The sequence below is a fragment of the Heterocephalus glaber genome, unplaced genomic scaffold, assembly GCF_053883595.1.
Source record: "Heterocephalus glaber isolate CG9 unplaced genomic scaffold, H.glaber_assembly_v1.0 deba00000331, whole genome shotgun sequence".
NCBI lineage: Eukaryota > Metazoa > Chordata > Mammalia > Rodentia > Bathyergidae > Heterocephalus > Heterocephalus glaber.
In genome coordinates, this window is record NW_028258142.1 from 23,612,055 (window position 1) to 23,630,946 (window position 18,892).

At 39.3% G+C, this 18,892-nt stretch overlaps 1 protein-coding gene across 14 annotated transcripts in view; it reads right to left on the reverse strand.

Annotated features, from left to right (window-relative positions):
* The window catches only part of Nedd4l (NEDD4 like E3 ubiquitin protein ligase), a 353,886-nt gene that overhangs the window by 188,458 nt on the left and 146,536 nt on the right, over positions 1-18,892 (reverse strand). Inside the window, exons 1-2 of one of the 14 annotated variants that reach the window (XM_087189008.1) lie at positions 14,979-15,080; positions 8,670-8,740 (exon numbers count right to left, since the gene is read on the reverse strand). The exons of 7 other annotated variants lie outside the window; for them this stretch is intronic. The gene's annotated coding sequence lies outside the window, so the exon portion shown is untranslated. Of the gene's footprint in view, positions 1-8,669; positions 8,741-14,978; positions 16,051-18,892 lie in introns of those variants that run through there. 6 more of the 14 variants (XM_087189038.1, XM_087189046.1, XM_087189043.1 and 3 more) reach the window with 6 other exon arrangements.

The window sequence follows — 18,892 nt, forward strand, 5'->3', positions numbered from 1 at the left end:
CATGGAAGTTTTTAAAAATAAATTCAAAATATAGCTCCCTCTCTATAGCTTGCATCAGATCTTGCATAAGGTTTCTCCATCACCCCCAAATTGCACATTTTTTAATATTTTCTTGTAAAATTTGAATTGCTTGTTTACATTTAAATTTGTGAAGATTCTGGGATTGATTTCTGATGAGAATGTAAGATACTGGTATGTGTCACTCCTGCCTCCCCCACTCCACATGAAAAGATGAATATTTTGCACTATCTATCTAGATAATACATTTTTTTCTCAACAATATGGAACTTACTGTTATGTTATTGTATATTAGCTGTATCTCTTATTCCTAGGTTACCTATTTGGTTCCACTGAATTATTTCTGTACACCTGTCTCAGTAGCACACTGATTTGATCACGAAAACTTTCTTGGCATTTTGTGATTACTTGTGAGTCAAGTCTGCTGTCACTGATTTTCTTTCTCGCACTCATCTTGGTTCTTCTCCAGTACTATGGATTTATTCCTGTATGTAAACATCAAGATTTTATTCAACTTAAAAAATTTTTCCACTCTGGAAATTCTAACTGCAATTCCAATAAATTTACTTATTAATTTTGGAATAAATACATTCGTGTATTCCATTTTTTAACTTCTCTAGATTTTATTTCATATCCTTCACTAAGGAGGATACAGAACAATATCTCAACTTCTTCCTAGATTTTCTAGTGCTACTGTGAAAGGAACACATTTCCAGATGCCTAACTTTGAAAGAGAAGAATGACCATTTCTGAGACTTGTTATAGTGACAATTCATTCTAATGGTTCAAGAATTTTTTCCTCTGGAGGACCCTGGTATTTCTAAACACACAAACATTTCACTGAACCTCTAAGATTAGTAACTCTGAATGATGATATATTTTCTAATTCCTAATTAAAAGTTTCAGAGTTTTATATTCTATGAAATATCTGTTATTGGGATATAGATAGATATAATCTTTTTATTTTTATGATTTTGCTGTTTCAGACTATATTAGGAACACCTGCTAAACTATCAAATCATTATCTAGCCTCTATTGTCCTAGTCATACACTTTTTCCTTTAATATGTTGGTGCAACAATGGATGATAGTGACAAGAGTTCCTAATATTTACTCACACTAGGTTTACTGGAAAAAGCTATTAATTATCCTACATTTGCCTTCTGATGCACTCAAGAGTCTGTGCGTTAATAAATTATTTTGAACTTCTGAGTTTACTTGCATAAAAATATTGGTCTATACTTTTCTTCTTTAAGATTTACAAGCTTAAATTTATAGTAGCTCTATAAAATGAGCTGGGAAACATTCCATATTTTACTATATCTTAGCATAGTATAAATAACACTGACATTTTCTGTTTGTTAAAGGTTAGATAAAACTCCACTAAAAATCCATGGAATTCTGGTGCCTTTTTCAACTGTAACTTTCAATCTACTTTCCTAATCTCTTCCACAGTAATTAGTCTGTTCAACTTGACCATGTTTCTTAAATTGATGCTGGTAATTTATATTTTACTAAGAAATGAGTCCAAAGTTTTCAAATGTGTTGCTTCAGGTTACGTGTAACATTTTCCTGTAAAGTCTATTGGTTTGTCCCCTTTCTCATTCCTTTTTTCTATTTCTGATCTCTTTTCCTCAGGGTGATGGGAGGTTGTTATTGTTCCTTTCAAATCACCAAATGTTGGATTTATTTAACCTTTAAGTTTTCAATTTTACCTCTTTATTTTTATCTGTTAACTTCTCCACTTAGTATTACTTTCTATTTAGCTAAATTATTATAATGCATACTCCACTCTTTTAATTTTCATCTTCTTTAACACTGAAGACAGCCTCCTTTTCTAGGTGATACAATCTATATATTTAGATGTTTTATAAAGAATAAGAAAGAAAAATACTTAAGATGAAAATTTTAAGAGCCATAAAGCAGGTAAGCGATGGAACTAATATACTAGTTAGCATTATCAGAAGAAGAGATTAACAGGCCAACAGCAGGGGAGTGGGAGTTGTCTCCATTTCCTGAGCACAAGCCAAGTCTAAACAAAACTTTACCATCTCCCTATCATATTGTTAGCTTTTTACCCTGAATTTCGCATTTCGGAAAAATTGATTGGCTTAAAGGTTTAAAAACAGAAACAGGTAACTACCACCAGAATAAATCTTGCAGTCAATACACATTTAGCTCAGTCTTGAAACTTCCAATCGTAATCAAGACATTTCAAAGCTCAGCCCACCCTAGGAGCTCGGACAGACTTAGCTCACTACTTTGAGTACATGAATGTAGAATAATCCACACCAGAGGCATTTGCAGCACCCATTGATACCTAATTCTCAGGAAGTCAGAATCAATCATTTAGAACCCATTTCTTTTCCCAGTTCTGCAATGTGTATTGCAGGAAGAGACCTCCATGCTACAGCTTCAGGTGGCAAACCTCAAAAGCCGACGCTGTAGAGACCAAGAGGGTTTTCCATGTCCCAGCGTGGAGCAGGGGGTTCTGACCTAATTAAAAAACTGAGACCTGGGCCAGGGATTTAGCTCAGTGGTGCCACCCCCTGCCTCGAAAGCGCAAGGTCCTGAGTTTGATCCCCGGTACCAAAAGAAAAAAAAGAAAACTGAAACCAGAAGCAAAGCTACTACTATTTCCTTCCTTAATCTTCTCTATAGGAGATTTCTGAAACTTAAAGGGTCCCAATCTGGCCTAGGGCACTTGAAAATGACACTCAAATAAAATCACATTCATTTATGCTCTACTAATTCAGAATTATTTTTATAATCTGGAGAGTCTGGACTCACACTTCCATTTTTAGACCTTGTCACAACAGGCTGAGGAGGCTCAACTTCTTATGGGAACACGTTTTAGTTCTGACTCATATGTAAACAACTAACATGTTAATAACTTATCTGATGATTAAAGCAAATCTTTCTATTTGGGTTGCTCATCAAAAGTCTTTTAAGAAGTAGAACCCAAAGGAAAATTTTAATATCTTCTATATTTAATTTTTTTTCACTTTGTTCCTGAATACTTTGCCCCAGAGAATCCCAGTAAGTAAGGAATTCTGATGGCAGGAATTATTTAATGTTCCCTAGGGTTTCCAAAACCAGTAAGGATATAATACATCCCTTCTCTTTAGGCTATGTATACTTTTTGGGGGAGGGGGGAGCACAATTCTACCTTATGTGAACAAAATAAAGAAAAAACAATAGAAAGCAAAACTGTATTAAGCACTGTGTAGAGCCTGATCACCAGCAAGACGGCAGACATCACCGCACACGTGAGAGTCCAGAGGCAAGTCCTGGGTGGGACTGCACCCCGAGAACATCATTCGGGGATGGACAACGGTGCTGAGGCTACCAAGTCACAGAAATGTTAACAAGGTGGGATGAGGCTCAGGACTTTTAGGCTATTAAGTTTCTTAGAACCTACTGGCTGGTTCTGCATAAAACTGGCAACCCAAGAACCTTGACATTGTCCTAGTGTACTAGAAATGAGACTCCCGATGCTGTCTCCCCCACCCCCCGTCCTACCTGCTTTAACCCATTCTGCGGGAAGGACACCATGACTCTAGAAATATGAGGCAGACAGAGCCAAGGACTGCATTGACTGTAACCAAGCACTACTTCCAATTTTCCAGAAAAACCTTTGAAACAGAGTATTTGGTTGACCCCTAGTTTCTTTCCTGCATGGCACTTTGGTTTTTATCTGCAAAAATTAAATGGAATAATTTCTGTTTTCCAAAGTGTGCTGACAGTCAGCTACTTGCTACTGTTTGGGGCCTGGGATTTAGCATTTAGCTTAGTGGTTCCTGCGCCTGCCTTGCAAACACAAGGTCCTGAGTTTGATCCCCGGTACAAAAAAAAAAAAAAAAAAAAGAAAAAAGAAATTACCTGTTTGGGCCAGTCAGACTTTCTAGATATCCCCATATTATCCCTTGAAGTATGTACATTTCACTTTCTGGTGGAACTGTTTCTAAGCATCCCCATCCTTAGCAAACAAGTGCAAGCTAAAGTTTAAAAGATGGGAGCAGATGGCAAAACTAAAGTGTGTTTCTCAATGCAAAAGACAAGTGGGGAGACACACAGCAAGGGGCCTATGTACAGGACCTGTGGGAGGACCCAGTGCCTCAGGCTCCTCCCACTACTGCAGATGGTGTACCATGATGCCCTAAGGAGGTGCCTAGGAGGGAACGCAATGGTTCCTGCCTACATGTTAGTGTGGTATTATTTGCCAAGTGAGGACAAGGAGTTTTACACCCCTGAGCCTCCCCAAATAGCCACATGCTTATCACCTCCAATCTCAGCTAGCAACTCTGCCACCTGCCACTTCTATAGCAGACTTTTGCCTTCACCTCTTCTCTCCCCTGTGCCCTTTCCCTTTTTTGGTAAATATTTTCTCTCACACATCTTAAGCTACGATGCCAGATCACCATGCATAACTATCTTAGTATCAGCAAAGATGAACTTGTTGCTATTTCGGCAGTGTGCTGTCCTCCAGTGGCTTACTCCTGTAAACAGGAGGTAGAGACCCAGTGCAAACATAGCTCCACAAACACCATAGACTGGTTATGTTTGACTGGAAACCTTGGTGTAATCTTCAAACTGACTTTGTGCAGTTAAATCAAACCATGCTCACACTGGAGGATTCAACAGATCCTTTAGCCTATGTCCAAGGGAGCATCTTTCACTCCTCTGCCAATAGTCTTATTTCCATTAAAAGGAGTAAAGGAACTAAGGAAGCCTTCATACAAGAGCTGGCATCTGAACTGGGTCCTATCTGGTAGACAGAGTTCTTTCAGACCTAGGGAAGGAGGAGCCAGACACAGTATTCCCAGGAACAGCCCATCACACAGAGGAAAACAAGGAACCCAGGTACAAAGCAGTGGAAATACACCTGAGGGGAACTGGGCTGGGACAGAATGTATTCAGAAGATTCTACCTGAATACCAAAAAATAATGCGACCCTTATTTCTTTTCTTTCTTACTGGTGGTTTCTACCATTTGCCTGTATCTTCAACTAATGAATGACTAATGGATAGGCCTGAAATTTCAAGATTTTGCTTCCTACATGTTTTCTATTCTTATTCTACACCAATTAATGTAATCCTCTCATTTTCCCATTCCTTCCCAATTGACATTCTCCACAGTTCCTATCAGCAGCTTCTCTTTTTCTTTCCTTCTGTCTCTCCCCCTTTTTCTCTTCCCTTTTCTCTTTCCTTCTCACCTCCCCAACCCTCCAGTCAAAATAAGCCATGCTACTTATGATTACAAAACAAACTTTCAAATATTTTTATCGAAAACATTTCACCTAAATATAACTTCCATAATTTTGAGAAAGGGCAAATATTTGTGCCAGGTGATTATATTTACCTTCCTTTAATCTCTGTTATTCCTTCTGCCACTTGTGATCACAAGACTGCTAGGGGTGTTTTCAGACTTTAAGGCTCATACTCCCACTGCCAAGTACTAGCTGGCTGGTGACCTAACTATGTTAGTTCATTAGGAATTAAAGGGACTAATGATTGAAAGAGCAGAAACACAGTTCATACTGAAAAGGATATAAATAATTGACCCTATATTGGTTGCTGCCCCTAGTAGACCTTGAATATCTTGTGGTTATTGATAAAATAATATTTATTCAATAAATTTTAACTCTCCACCCATTAAGAATATTCACAGTATGTTGGGTATTTTCATCTGAAATGTATTTTTACTTGATTACTGGTATGATAATGAGTTGCTCTTTTTAAATCTTTTATTTTTAATCTGTTCTTTTCTCTTCATTTTGCTCCACCAAATTTCAGAGTTGGAAAGTTTCACTTTATCTTATGAGTAATCAATCTCTTCTCTAGTGCTTTTCATAGCACCTTCTTTGCTTCCTAACCTTTTACGTAAGTGACCCTCCTCAGGAAGACATACAACATTTATAAAACGTTTTAATGCTATGAAAATTATAGAAACTCTAAACCTAATTTTACAAAGACTGACTAGAGCTCAGAAACATATCCAATGATACACATAACGAGTCATCAGTTGAAGAGTGACAAATGTCTGTAAAGTGACACAAATAACATTCATGTCAGTTGGGGATGGGGTGCATACTTGTAACCCCAATACTCTGGGAGGCTAAGGCAAGAGAATCACATGTTCAAGCCCAGCCTGGGCAATTTAGTGACTCAGCAAGACCCTGTCTCAAAATAAAAAATAAAAAGGATGTAGTTCAGTGCAAAGGCTAAGTTCACACCACCACAAAACAAAACAAACAAACAAGCAAGAATAACATTCATTTACCTAAATGCCAGCTCACTTAATTAGCTGGGGTGCTCAGGTGAAATGCTTAGGTTTCTATTAGTCTGCAAGCATCCTGAAGTCAAGGGACTTACTTTTATCATTTTATAATCCACATAACCAAGCTGCCACATATACACTATAAGCTATTTTGTAAATGTATTAATGTCTACCAAGTAAACGTGGAAACCATGACAAACCTGGTAATAATGTCAGCAAGGCTTTTGTACTCATAAAGGTTGAAGAAAAGAATATATATTTTTTTACATCCTGAGGATTGGATCCAGGGCCTCCACACTGAGCTACACCGCCTAGCACTTTTTTTATCACTTACAATGAGGCAGGTCTCACTAAGTCACTAAGTTGCCAGGGATGGGTCAAACTTGCAACACAAGCCTTTGCCTACCAGACTGCTGGGATTACAGGCATGTACCACCACATGTAGCAAGGTTGAATTTTTATTGTCTTTTTCTGAAACCGGTATTTTTTTGTGGCTGACAGCCATTGCTTTTTCACAGTAGCTGCTTTGAAGCAAATTCACTTAAACCATGTTGATAAGATGAGCACAAATCTTAAAATACATTTAAAAAATTTTTAATTATGCCCTTGTAAACTGTAGTACAGTTTTGTTGTTGTTTTGTTTTGTTTTTTGAGACAAGGTCTCACTATATCTTCCAGGCTGGCCTTGAACTCATTATGTAGCCCAGGCTGGGCTCAAATTCATGGCAATTTTCCTGAATCAGCCTCAGGAGTGCTGGGATTACAGGTATGCCGCCACCATGTCTAGCCACAGTTGTTACTTTTTAAATGTTACACAGTTTTAGAGTCTGATTCACTAATCTTCTCAGACAGTCTGGGTAGACTGAAATTATCTGAGAGATCAACTACCAAATGGAGAATTTCACTTAATATATAAAATGGAAAAAGAATATGCAAAATGTTTTGGTCAGTCAAAGTTATTTTAACATTTACTAATTTGAGTGCAGCCAACATAGTTTAGAAAAAATATCATCTGTCTCTTAGTATAAAAATGTGTCTTTAAAAAATTATACATTTATCAACACTACATATTATTATACTAAAATCTTACCTATAGTGTACAGAACCTCACCACTGGACCTATATATTTGGATTACTACCACTTCCCCAAAATTGACCTTCCAAAATTGAAAGTCTGGAAATGCTGACTTTAACAATAAAGGATTTTTATTATGACAATAAATTTCATTACTTGAAATCATGTTAGCTGCTAAGTTAATTTGTGTATAATTTAAGGAATAATTTGTAATTACGTTTTTATTTAAGTACGCATTAAGGCCTAATATCAGTTATTAACACATGCTCACATGCATATGCAACACACATGTATCTCACAGTACCAGTAAAGCGAAGATGTGAAACCAGCAATGCTTATAAGGTGGTAGAGAGACGAGCAAACATTTTAAGGTCCTTCACATCAGTGATGAGGAAATGCTAGTAAACTACAGCTGTGCCTCAGTATTAAAGAGGAACTGGCTTATCATAACCCCCCCATATGGGGATGTGCAAATCCCCTTTATAAATGGTGTAGTATTTGCAGATAAATTACAGACATCCTTCCATACAGCTTAAGTCATCTCCAGATTACTTTATACCTGATGCAATGTAAGTGCTACATAAACAGTTATTGACTATACTATTGAGGGAATAATGACAAAGAAAGAAGTTTGTACATGTTTGGTACAGATGCAATTTTTTCACATATATATTTTCAGTCAGAGGTTGGCTAGATCTGAGGAGATGGAACCTGTAGTTACGGAGGGCTGACTGTAAATACACAGGGAACATACAAATTAATATGAGCAGAGTCATGAAATAAAGACAGCTAAGGCACTTGCAAGATGAGAGAAGTATGATGGATCAGATATGCTCTGTGGAAGTTGAAGGCTATGTGGAATGTATGAAGCATGAATGGAAGGTACATTATCTGATTAAGACCCACAACCAAAGAGATCAATTCTGAACCCCTTCCAGGGGGAGCTCAAGGAGGACAGGGACAATCAGATTGGAGGGGTGCATCAGGAGAAAGAGGGGAATCCAGTTATTGAAAAGGAGCTGGCACCGCCCCCAATATGAATCCCTGCTGCATCCACTCCTGAAGGCGGCCACTAGAGCAGCACTTTTCAAACTTGATTGTGCATGAGTCACTGGGAATCTAGCTAAATTGTGAGTTCCAACTCAGTACCCGTGGGGCAGGACTTGACATCCTCTCTATCTAGCAAGTCCCCAGATGACCACTGCCAGTACATGGACCACACCTTGAGTAGCACTTCCCTAGAGGACAGCCTGGCCAAGGCAGGCAGAGGGAAGGAAAGTTTAACGAAAAAAACTCACCTCCTGGGGATAGGAGGCAAGAGACCTGGGCTGGCAACTCTCCTGTCATTTCCTGGGCTTCAGATCTTTCTCTGCAAAAGAAAGGTGAGCCCATCTTTAAGGCTTCTTTCTAGTTTTTAAGACCTGAAGCAGGAAAAAAAGTTAATGACCTAAAGAGTTGCCTCTGAAGTGAGGGATTAAAGAGCAGGTCTGAGCGTGAGGGCCTGTGGGTCTTTAAGACAAGAGAGAAAGATTTTGTTTATGCCTTCTGGAATACCTAATCAAAAATACAAAATGACATATGCCCAAGGGTATTCACAAAATACCAGATAAGCCTGGGGATAATCCAAGTGCCCATCAGTAAGGGCATAATGTAATTTATTACATCCATAGTAAAGCTATCTTAAGCCAAAGGAAAATGTAAATGTTGGAAGAAACATCATTGAGAATCAGCTGTTATTTAAAACAAATCAGCTCTGATGTTCAGCCACAGGAACCACCAACTTAGAGAACATGCCATTCTTACATATGTAAAGATTTACTCCATGGGAGAAGTTGAGTCCTGCATGAAGACCAGCAGTTTTAACTCTTCTCTGGACTCAACCATGCCATGCTTGTATGTCATTAAATCAAATAAACAAATATCTTCCTTGGGGAACCAAATAACTCTTCTGGAAACAAGTGTGACCCAAAAGTACTTTTAGCCATTATCCCATTCCAAAAGTTAGCTTAATCTAATGAAGGAGTCAAGATGTAAATGCATAACATATTAACCTCGAAGATTTCAAAGAGCAAGGCAGGATAACAATAAAAGATGTCAGAAGTAAGTACATGATTAACTGAAAAGTGAATTAATTAAACAGGCAAAGCTCCCCTAAGAACTGAAGCAAGGGAGAAACCACATCAGAGCAGACTAAAAAAAGGAAAGTTAACCTTTCTGGCCTAGCTTCTTTATCTCTAGAGGAAAAGTGTTAGACTAAGCTATCTGAGATCTCTTTCTGTTTCTACAGTTCCTTCTCATTTCAGCCTCAACCACCCAGTGAAGCAAGAAAGCAGACATGCCCCTATCCCATCCCACCCCATCACAATGATGAGGAAGCCAGCCCAAGCCACAGAGGGTCCCTGAGACAGCAGACACACAGCAAAGTCTACCTAACACAAACTGCTAAGCAGCAGAGGGGAGGGGAGCACCCTTCTGTGCCTTGGGGAGATTCTCTGCGCCACAAGCAAAGGCAGCCTCCCTTCAGGCAGGTGAGGCTAGAAAACTAGCAACCTGGGCTAGGAGTGTAGCTCAGTGACAGAGCACTTCCTAGCACGTGTGAGGCCCTGGATGTGATTCCTAGCACCTGCAAATACAATCAAGTAACTCTCGACTATGTTACCTAATTATTTAGCTATGTTAAAATAAGTCATTTTGCCAAAAATTTTTACTTAAAAGAAAGGTATTTTATTATCCTAAGCCTGTATCATTCACATGCTCCACTCATTTGTTAATTCAATTGGATCTTAGAAAGAAATCTTTTTCTTAAGGATAGGCTACTACCCTTGTAAGATTTAAGAGATTATTGAACAGATTAGAAGTTGTAGAAACAACTCCAGATACACTCAGCCACCTCATCTTCGACAAAGGAGCCAAACACCCTCATTGGAGGAAAGATAGCCTCTTTAATAAATGGTGCTGGAAAAACTGCGTTTCAACTTGTCAAAGATTAAAACGAGACCTGTATTATCTCTCACCATGCACTAAACTAAAATCGAAATGGATTAAAGATCTAAATATTAAAACAGAAACACTAAACCAGCTGGAAGAGAGGTTAGGTAGAGCTCTTGAAGCCATTGGTGTAGGAAAAGATTTTATGAACAAAACCTCAGTTGCCTGTGAACTAGCACAAACAATCAACAAATGGGATCTCTTCTTACTAAAAAGCTTCTACACAGCAAGAGGAACCAACAGTGTGAAGAGACAACCCACAATGTGGGAAAAAATTTTCACCTGCTGTTCCTCAGACAAAGGTCAACTATCTAGAATCTATAAAGAACTTAAAAAGATCAGACCTCCCAAATTTAAAGACCCAATCCAAAAATGGGCATCTGAAATGAACAGACATTTCTCACACAAAGAAGTAGAAATAGCAAATAAACGTGGAAAAATGTTGAGTATCATTGGTCATTCGAGAGATGCAAATGAAAACAATGCTCAGTTTCCACCTCACTACAGAAAGAATGGCTGCTATCATGAAATCAACTAATAACAAACACTGGCGGAGCTGTGGGGAAAGATTAACACTGCTCCGTTGCTGGTGGGAGTGTAGACTGGTGCAACCACTGTGGAAATCAGTATGGAGATACCTCAAAGAACTAGGACTGGAAGTCCCATTTGACCCAGCTATTCCACTGCTGGGGATCTTCCCCAAAGAATTAAAAGAATCATACCACAGTGATATATGTGCACCCATGTTTACAGTGGCACAGTCTGTAATAGCTAAAACTTGGAAACAGCCCTATTGCCCATCAACTGGTGACTGGATAAAGAAAATGTGGTTTCTTTTATAAAATGGAGTATTACTCAGCCATAAAGAACGAGAAACTAGAGATATCTGTAGCTAAATGGATGCACATTGAGGCAATACTCTTCAGTGAAATAAATAGTTCACACATGTGTAAATACTGAATAGTTTCTCTAGTGTGAGAAACTGAAACTGTAAGTAAGGATTAAAAGGTATAATAGATAATGTGAAACAGGAAGAAGAGGTGCAAAGGGGAAGGGGAAGTGGGGCAGGTAGGGGAAAAGAAAGAAGGGAATGGAATTAATATGAGAAAAAGAAAAAATGGAAACAAAGTCTTTGTAGATAGGGAGAGCTGGAGGGGTTGAAGGGAGGGCAGGGGAAGGGGGAAAAAATAAGAACCAAGACAGATTATGTAAAGGTGCAAATTTCCAATGATGAATGTCATTATATTGTACACCTAAAATGTGCCGATAAACTTAATGAAAAAAGATTTAAGAGATTATAAATCTCCTATGGCATTTCTTACTGTGTGCATCTCTTAAACACAGTTTCTCAATCTCAGTATGACTGACATTTTGTGTGGGACACCTGTGTGACGGGCACCATCCTGTGTATTTTAGAAAGTGGAGCAGCATCTGGGCCTCTACCCTCTGCCCGCTTGTCTGCCTCCCACCACTGCCTCCAACCTCCAAACTGTGACAACCAAAAATGTGTCCAGATGTAATCAAACAATCTGGGGGGTGGGAAGTGGAATTACCCCTTTCTGAAGGTTCCTGCCTTTAAGCCATTCTTGACATGTCTAAATATAATATTTCAATATGGGTTGGGTGACTATAAAACGTCTTTTATTAGATTATATAAACTAGCATTTGTCCTTGAAAAACATAATCATTAAGGAAAGCCATAAAAGAAAAATCAATGCCCCCCCCAACTCTTATGAATTGGTGCTTTTTAAAGCAATAAACATAAAGTACAGAGAGAATTCCCCAGAACAGGGTTTGAATCAGAAATCATTCTTAATCCAATTTATCCCAGGATTCTAAAATAAACATCAGATCCTAGAGCCAGCAGCCAAATCAACCAAGCCTGAGGCAGAACTTGGTCTGGGAAAGAAGCCAAAACAGACAACTCATGACCACTGTGTGACACCCAACCCACCCACGTCCAGCCTCAGACGACCACACTGGCCAGAGGTCATTCTGTCTCCTGCAACTGAAACAGTCCCCATTCTCTACATGAAAATTCAGATCAGTGAAGAGGAAAGATGCAGAGGATGGATGTATATAACAAATATTTTAGGGTAACATTCCCAGGTTTCTTTTACATCACTGTGCTTATTTTGGGAGTGCGGGTAGAGAGTCATACTTCAATAATCAACAGACAGAATGCATAAGTTCTCAAAGGAAATCTGACTTCTTAAAAACTGCTTTTAAAATTGTCCCTTAACAATCATACAAAAGGACATTTCTCATTTTTGTGGCTATGAAATTTATTTCTCATTTTTTTATAGATATCAGTATGAACTTCTAAAATCACCATGACCACATATTTAGGTCAGAATAAAATGGGCTAACTCTACCCATCCTACAAGCTCCAAGGCCATTCAGCCAGGTCTTCCATTACGGAAGGTTGCCAATGAGTGTCCTAGCAAAAGGTAAGGACAGCAAATGCCCAGGAGACCAAAGAGACCCAGGCAGTTGCCATCTGCAGATGGGAGACATTAGTTGTCACCCACCACCAAGAACCGGCACAAATGCAAGGCCACAGGCCTCCCTAAAGCAGGCTCACCAGAAGGGCTATGGACTTCAGGGACCCCAAGCCACCTGGTGTCCTCCAACAAGTGGGCTACTATGCAGCTGCTGTCTTCTGCTGATTATCTTTGATCCCACCTCATCTGCTTGAACCCAAACAGCAGCCAAGGGAAAGAGCACACAAACACAGAACTGGCTATGCCCAGTTCCTACAAGTAGACAGGTGGCTGGCAGGGAATAAATCCCATGGGAGGAGGACTCCGAAGTTCAACCTGTGCTGTTTTAACCAAGCTCAATGTTAATCGAGACCTAGAATCATTTGCATTCAAAATCATTAACTCAGGCCTCTGGGTAAGAGGCAAGAGTTCACAAGTCGAAACAATGTTGCTGCCAAACAAACACATTTTTTGGGTTATTTCAGTAGAAAGGAACAGGAATGGCAAGGCAGAGCAGAGTAAATGAGGGTGTCTGGGTTAAGAGGCATAATTTTTTCATCCATGGCTGCATTTAATTCCCTCTGGTTTATTTTTTGTTCTTCCTGTTCCCTTATGAGATATAACTACTACCTCACATGCAAAAGAGTTTATGGGCAAGAAATTATAAACAGGTAAGTCTTGTGAAGTTTTACTTATCAATTTTCTATTCTCAGTAGAAACATCTCCTTTTAAGGTGATGGTCTAGGCTGTACAATTTCAAGTCACAAACAAAAAGAATGGCATGTCTGTAGACATCCAGCACGACAGCACACAATTCTCAAACAAAACAAGAAGTTACCATCAAGGAAATAGTGCCCAAAGTTCAATTTTACATGTTAAAAGCAGCCACAGTTTTCAAAATCTCTGACAAATGTTATTACTGACATGCTTCAAGTAGCTCCACATGCTCAGGCTTCCTCCTCCTCCTACCTCCTCCTCCTCCGACTAACAAAATCTATAAAATCTACGCAAACTCTTGTCTCATCCTTTGTCTAACGCAGTCTGAGTGTTTCTCATTGTTCAAAACTGCAAGCATTGCCCTGGTTTTCCATTCAGTATTACATAATTCAGTTTTCCTTAAATTATATATTTCCCAGAGAGCATGACTTGTGACTGAAGTTAAAAGAGAAAGGATAAAAGGAGAACCACACTGTTCTTGCTACTGAGATTAACATCAAAGGGAAAGTTTATTCCAGGAAATTATTTTTTTATGTTCCTTAATGACATTTAATATGAGTCTTCTTTAACTTAAGAGTAAAGAAAATATAAGTGGCAGTTTTTTATTTTCTCCTAAAGGCAACAAAAGTTTGTATGTTTGGAAATTAAGGAACACAGGAAAAGACAATGAACAGTGACCTAGCCATCAGGCACATCATTTTCCATTTTCAAAAGTTCCTAACTTAGAATCTATCCATATAAGAGCAAAACAACTAAATCTGTGTAACCACATGTAAAAACTAAAGTTAGGAGTCATGTGACTCTTTGCCAAGTATTTCCTGTAAAGGTAAAAACATAAATGAGGAAGGTGAGTGTGCATCCTGGGAGGTAAATCTGACACAATAGAGAGGTACCCCTGTCCCATGGTGACTTAGATGATTCTATGAGCTAGGCTTTAAATTGAATCAAACACATAACAAAGGCTTAAAAGCTTAAAAAAATTAATCAAAAGATGTGCCCTTATTTCACCCGGGGTGTTGTACCAAATTTCTGAACTCTTGTGTGACAGATCTCTTCACTATGTCTATTTTTGACATTTTTAGGAACACAGTGATGACAAATGCAGTAATTATTCATATGGGGTGGGAAAGGGGCACCAGAGCACTATCTGTATAATAATTTTTTCAGTGCATTACCCTGAAAAGGTTTCAAATAAGATGACACTAAATACATGAATAACTTAAAATTTTCACTGTATACCTTCTGAGTTTTCAAGCATGCACAACATGTTTAATGGACTTAAAAAAGCAAGTTCAAAGACTCCCTCAAATTCTGGCACATTTAGGTTAAAGCTAATAGATCCGCAATAAGAGAACATTCTTTTGGTACTGTTGGCACACATCACGTAAGAAGGAAAATACAACCTTTGGTGGCACTTACCAGATTCCCAGCAGGAAGACCTCCGGGAGAGGGGAGCCAGAGAGGCAGGCTGGCCTAGATGCAGGCAGTCTGTCTGTTTCCCCTAACAACAGCAATAGCGGAAGAGAAATCCTGGTCTTGCCTGTTCCGGGACAGGTAATCAAAAGCCAGGAGCAGGCAGAGGGAGGAGCCTCGAGAGGAGGGCTCTGTAGCAGCTGCTGCCCAGGTAGGGCCTGGGCTGCCACTAACCCTGGTACCTCAAGTTGCGTGGGGGCAGGCTGTGCTGAATCCTGCCTGGGCTGCAGGCTGCTGCTGCTGATTGCCTCTCTCAAATCAAGAGCAGATTCAAATGTGAGGAATAGAGAAACAGCTCATCACAGGCAGCCCAGCCCAAGAGTATAGGAGGAACTCGGTGGATTCAAGAGACACACACACAAAAATCCAAACCACAATCGAACAACACTGCCCCCAAAGCAAAACAACACTAAGAAAATCAGCAGCCAACACATGGTAAGAAGTGTGTATGTGCTCTGGCCAAGTGACCCCGACCCTCAGTGATTCCCTACCTTCACCATCCAGAATGCCCCCTTTCAAAAATGAAGTATATTTTCCCTATATGTTTGTTTATGCCAATGATGGAAGAAGGAATATTCATTGGAATAAAAGAACCCCTCTGCATACTTTCATTTAAAACGTTTTTCCATTGTTGCCCTAAATAAAGAATGGGCTTAAAATTCTTATCAGTCTAGCTATGGGCTCAGTCTCCGCCAACTTACTAGTTTGAGGACATGGAGGAAGTGTCTGAACCAGTTCTGCTTGGCTTCCTCATCTGCAGAAATGGAGCCCTGAGACATCCATGCCCTAACTTGAGGAGTCCAGGAGGTTGCAAGTGTTCTCCAGACCAACATTCTGCAATGAACATGGCTTTGCCCCTTCTACATTTACTCACTCTTCAGAAGACTGTAGCTCTAAACTACATATTGGCCTAAATCAGCCAAAATTACCCTTTCCCCCTTCCTTCAGTTTAAAAACTGAACAAGGAGATAGGAGGTAGCTCAGTAGTAGAGCACATGTCTAGCTTATGCATGTGCCTAGCAAGGCCTTAGCTTCAAGCCCCAGCACCATTAGCTAAATAAACAGCCCAATGTGTATCAAAGAGCAGATGATGTTTCTCCTATTGCCCCTTTTACCAATTTCTCCAACAGGTTAGGGAGGTCCATTATAAAATCAGATGTACATACAACAGTTTAAGAGACAGATCTCAAGGCCCTTCGTGTCGAAACCTTGCCAGGGACACCAGAATATAGCCCAATGTGATGTGATGTAGGCCTCTTCAAAATTCTATATAAATTCTCATTGCATGAGCAAGGACATGCTAACCTTTTATCAACTAAGAGTGTTGAAGAAAAGAACTGACACTTAATTTGAGCCAAAAACTCTTTTTCTTTAATGCTTCCTTTTTAAAAGCAATTATTTCTTACAATAGGAATTCATAGCTCATTAATAATATCACTCTTTAATAAGAATAAGGGGATGAGCTACCCGTTCAGAGCTGTCCTCAGAATGACTTTCCATAGGAAGGGGAGACCCAGAGCACCACCTGAGTCAAGAAGCCATCATCACCATCTGCTGGTGGTTTTTGTATATTGCAGTTATGAACCTTCCACTACCTTCAATACACTCTCCAACAGGCAGCCTGTGGAATTCTTGCTTTATTAGTTATTCTTTCCTACCAGATCTTCTTTCCAACCATTATTCTTTCCTGAAGACTTAGAAAAGTTCTGGTTCTCCCTACCCACCTTGTTCCCCCACTCAACATTTAGGGATGCAGACACAAAAAATAAAATTCCCAACACATATGAAGAAACAAGAGGCAGCGAGCCAGTACGTCTCAAAGAGCCAACACTACCAAGTTCTTCATGAAGAAACAGGCATCTGCATGAAGGGCAGTGAAGAAACCAGCTGAATACTTGGGAAATATCAAAGGTGAAAGAACCATGGAGCTGGGTCCAAGGCTTGGGTGGGATCAAGTAAACTGTTCTATATAGCTGGGGTAGAAAATGTGCTGGAAATCAGATCAGACACAATGATCTACCAATCAGGTGACATCTGAAGCAACGTTCTTCAAATTTTTATCCATCTCCAGTCAAAATAATTGGTCCAGCAGGCTCTCAAAAACAGACTCTGGCCATAGGGGAAAATTACCAGAGGAAGAGAAGCCCATGGAAAAAAAGAAGAAACTGGTAAATTCATATCTAAGTGGTATTACTGAGATGGTCTCAAATTGAGCTAGTTATTTCTAAGAAAGTTTGGGGGAAGACAATAAGTATGGGTTTGTGAACAGCTGTAAAAAGGCTGGGATAACCAGCTGTGCTACAGCTGCAAATCTTTCTACATGCAGTAGCAACATTTCTTTGGAGTGTAACAGAAAAAAGGATGCTGCTGAGGAAGATATAAATTATCAGAACTTTACATAAAAGTTCCTGTCTTTTACCATCATTACCCCATATATTATTTTTAACACTATAAAGTCATTCCTTTCTATTTAGTTTTAATTTTATTCTAGGATAATTTAATTGGTAAATACCTTCCAATCAGGTGCACAGTCCCATAGATAAAATAGGCCTAAGAAACAGCTCATGTGTAAAATAGCTTGCGTGAAGAAATACAGTTCATATATCTGACCATACACATTAAGCCACACACTGGCCTTGCTTTTTTCTTAGCTGCTGGGCTTTAAGAACCTTTGCAACCATCACAAGTGTATACTCAAAGGCTCACAGGCGGCAGTGTTGTAGTGGAAAATGACAATATCCAACTACAATCACCAACAGTACCAACAGGCAGAGAAAAAAAAACTTCATGCATTTAAAAGATCCTTTAAGTTAAAAAAACAAACAAACATGGAAATCTGTGGCCCATGTTCATGGGCCAGGCTGAGTGCAAATTAGCATGTGAGGATAAATTCTTGGAGGGCAAACTCTGCTGTGTCTCCAAAGACAGGGCCTATCTCAGTGTCTTTCAACATAAATACATGCTGCTGACTCCACCGAAGATAGAGACAAATCCCCATGGGCTGCCTCACCATCAACTACCCAGTGGAAAGCAACGATGCTTGTGTTTGGCTAGATAGAAAACAAACAAAACATGTACACACTGAAAAGAATGTTCAGGCAGTCTAGTAAACAATCATTCAAAGGAATGGTAAATTGTCAAAGGACTAACATGAATCATTAAACTGGATAATTCAGGAATCAGGAGACTGGAGAACTAACACTAATGATGCCCTTAACTATCCTCTTGGTTTGAAACAACTTAACACCCTAACTTTTCCAAAATCAGCACACATATCATAAGGTACTACCCTGTCATCTTTTCCTCTTGTTAAGAAATGAACAGTGTACTTTGTAAGGTGTCAATACTGCCTGAAAATCAACAAAAGATTTGAGATCATCACCATTGCATTTAATCTCTTATTTTCACAATGCCCATATGTTAAAGTGACAGCTCTGTGTCTCACAGTTTTATGATCCAGGCTCATGTATTTAGGAACCCAAAATACAAATGCTATGTCATTCAGCATCAGGGTCCTACCGACTAGAATGTTGACAATGGGGTTTCCCAGACGGAAGGCCTTACCATGGCTTGCCTCTCTTTGTCCAGTTTAGTTTTAATTGTCCAAAGTCATCAGTGTGTACAATTTAGCCCTCTGGCTATACACCAGGCTCTAGTTAATGTGAGCCTATCTCACCAATAAAATTTTAAGCTGCTATAGAATAAGGCTTGTTTTTCTTAGTAATTTAACAATTATATTGGGGCCACCCTTCAGAGAGCCTCAGTCTACAGAATTTAGGTACAAAAATCCAAATAAATAGAAATAGCCTCTGAATCCTGAAATAACAGCCACTAAAGCCAGGTCTGTGTTCAGAGCTTCA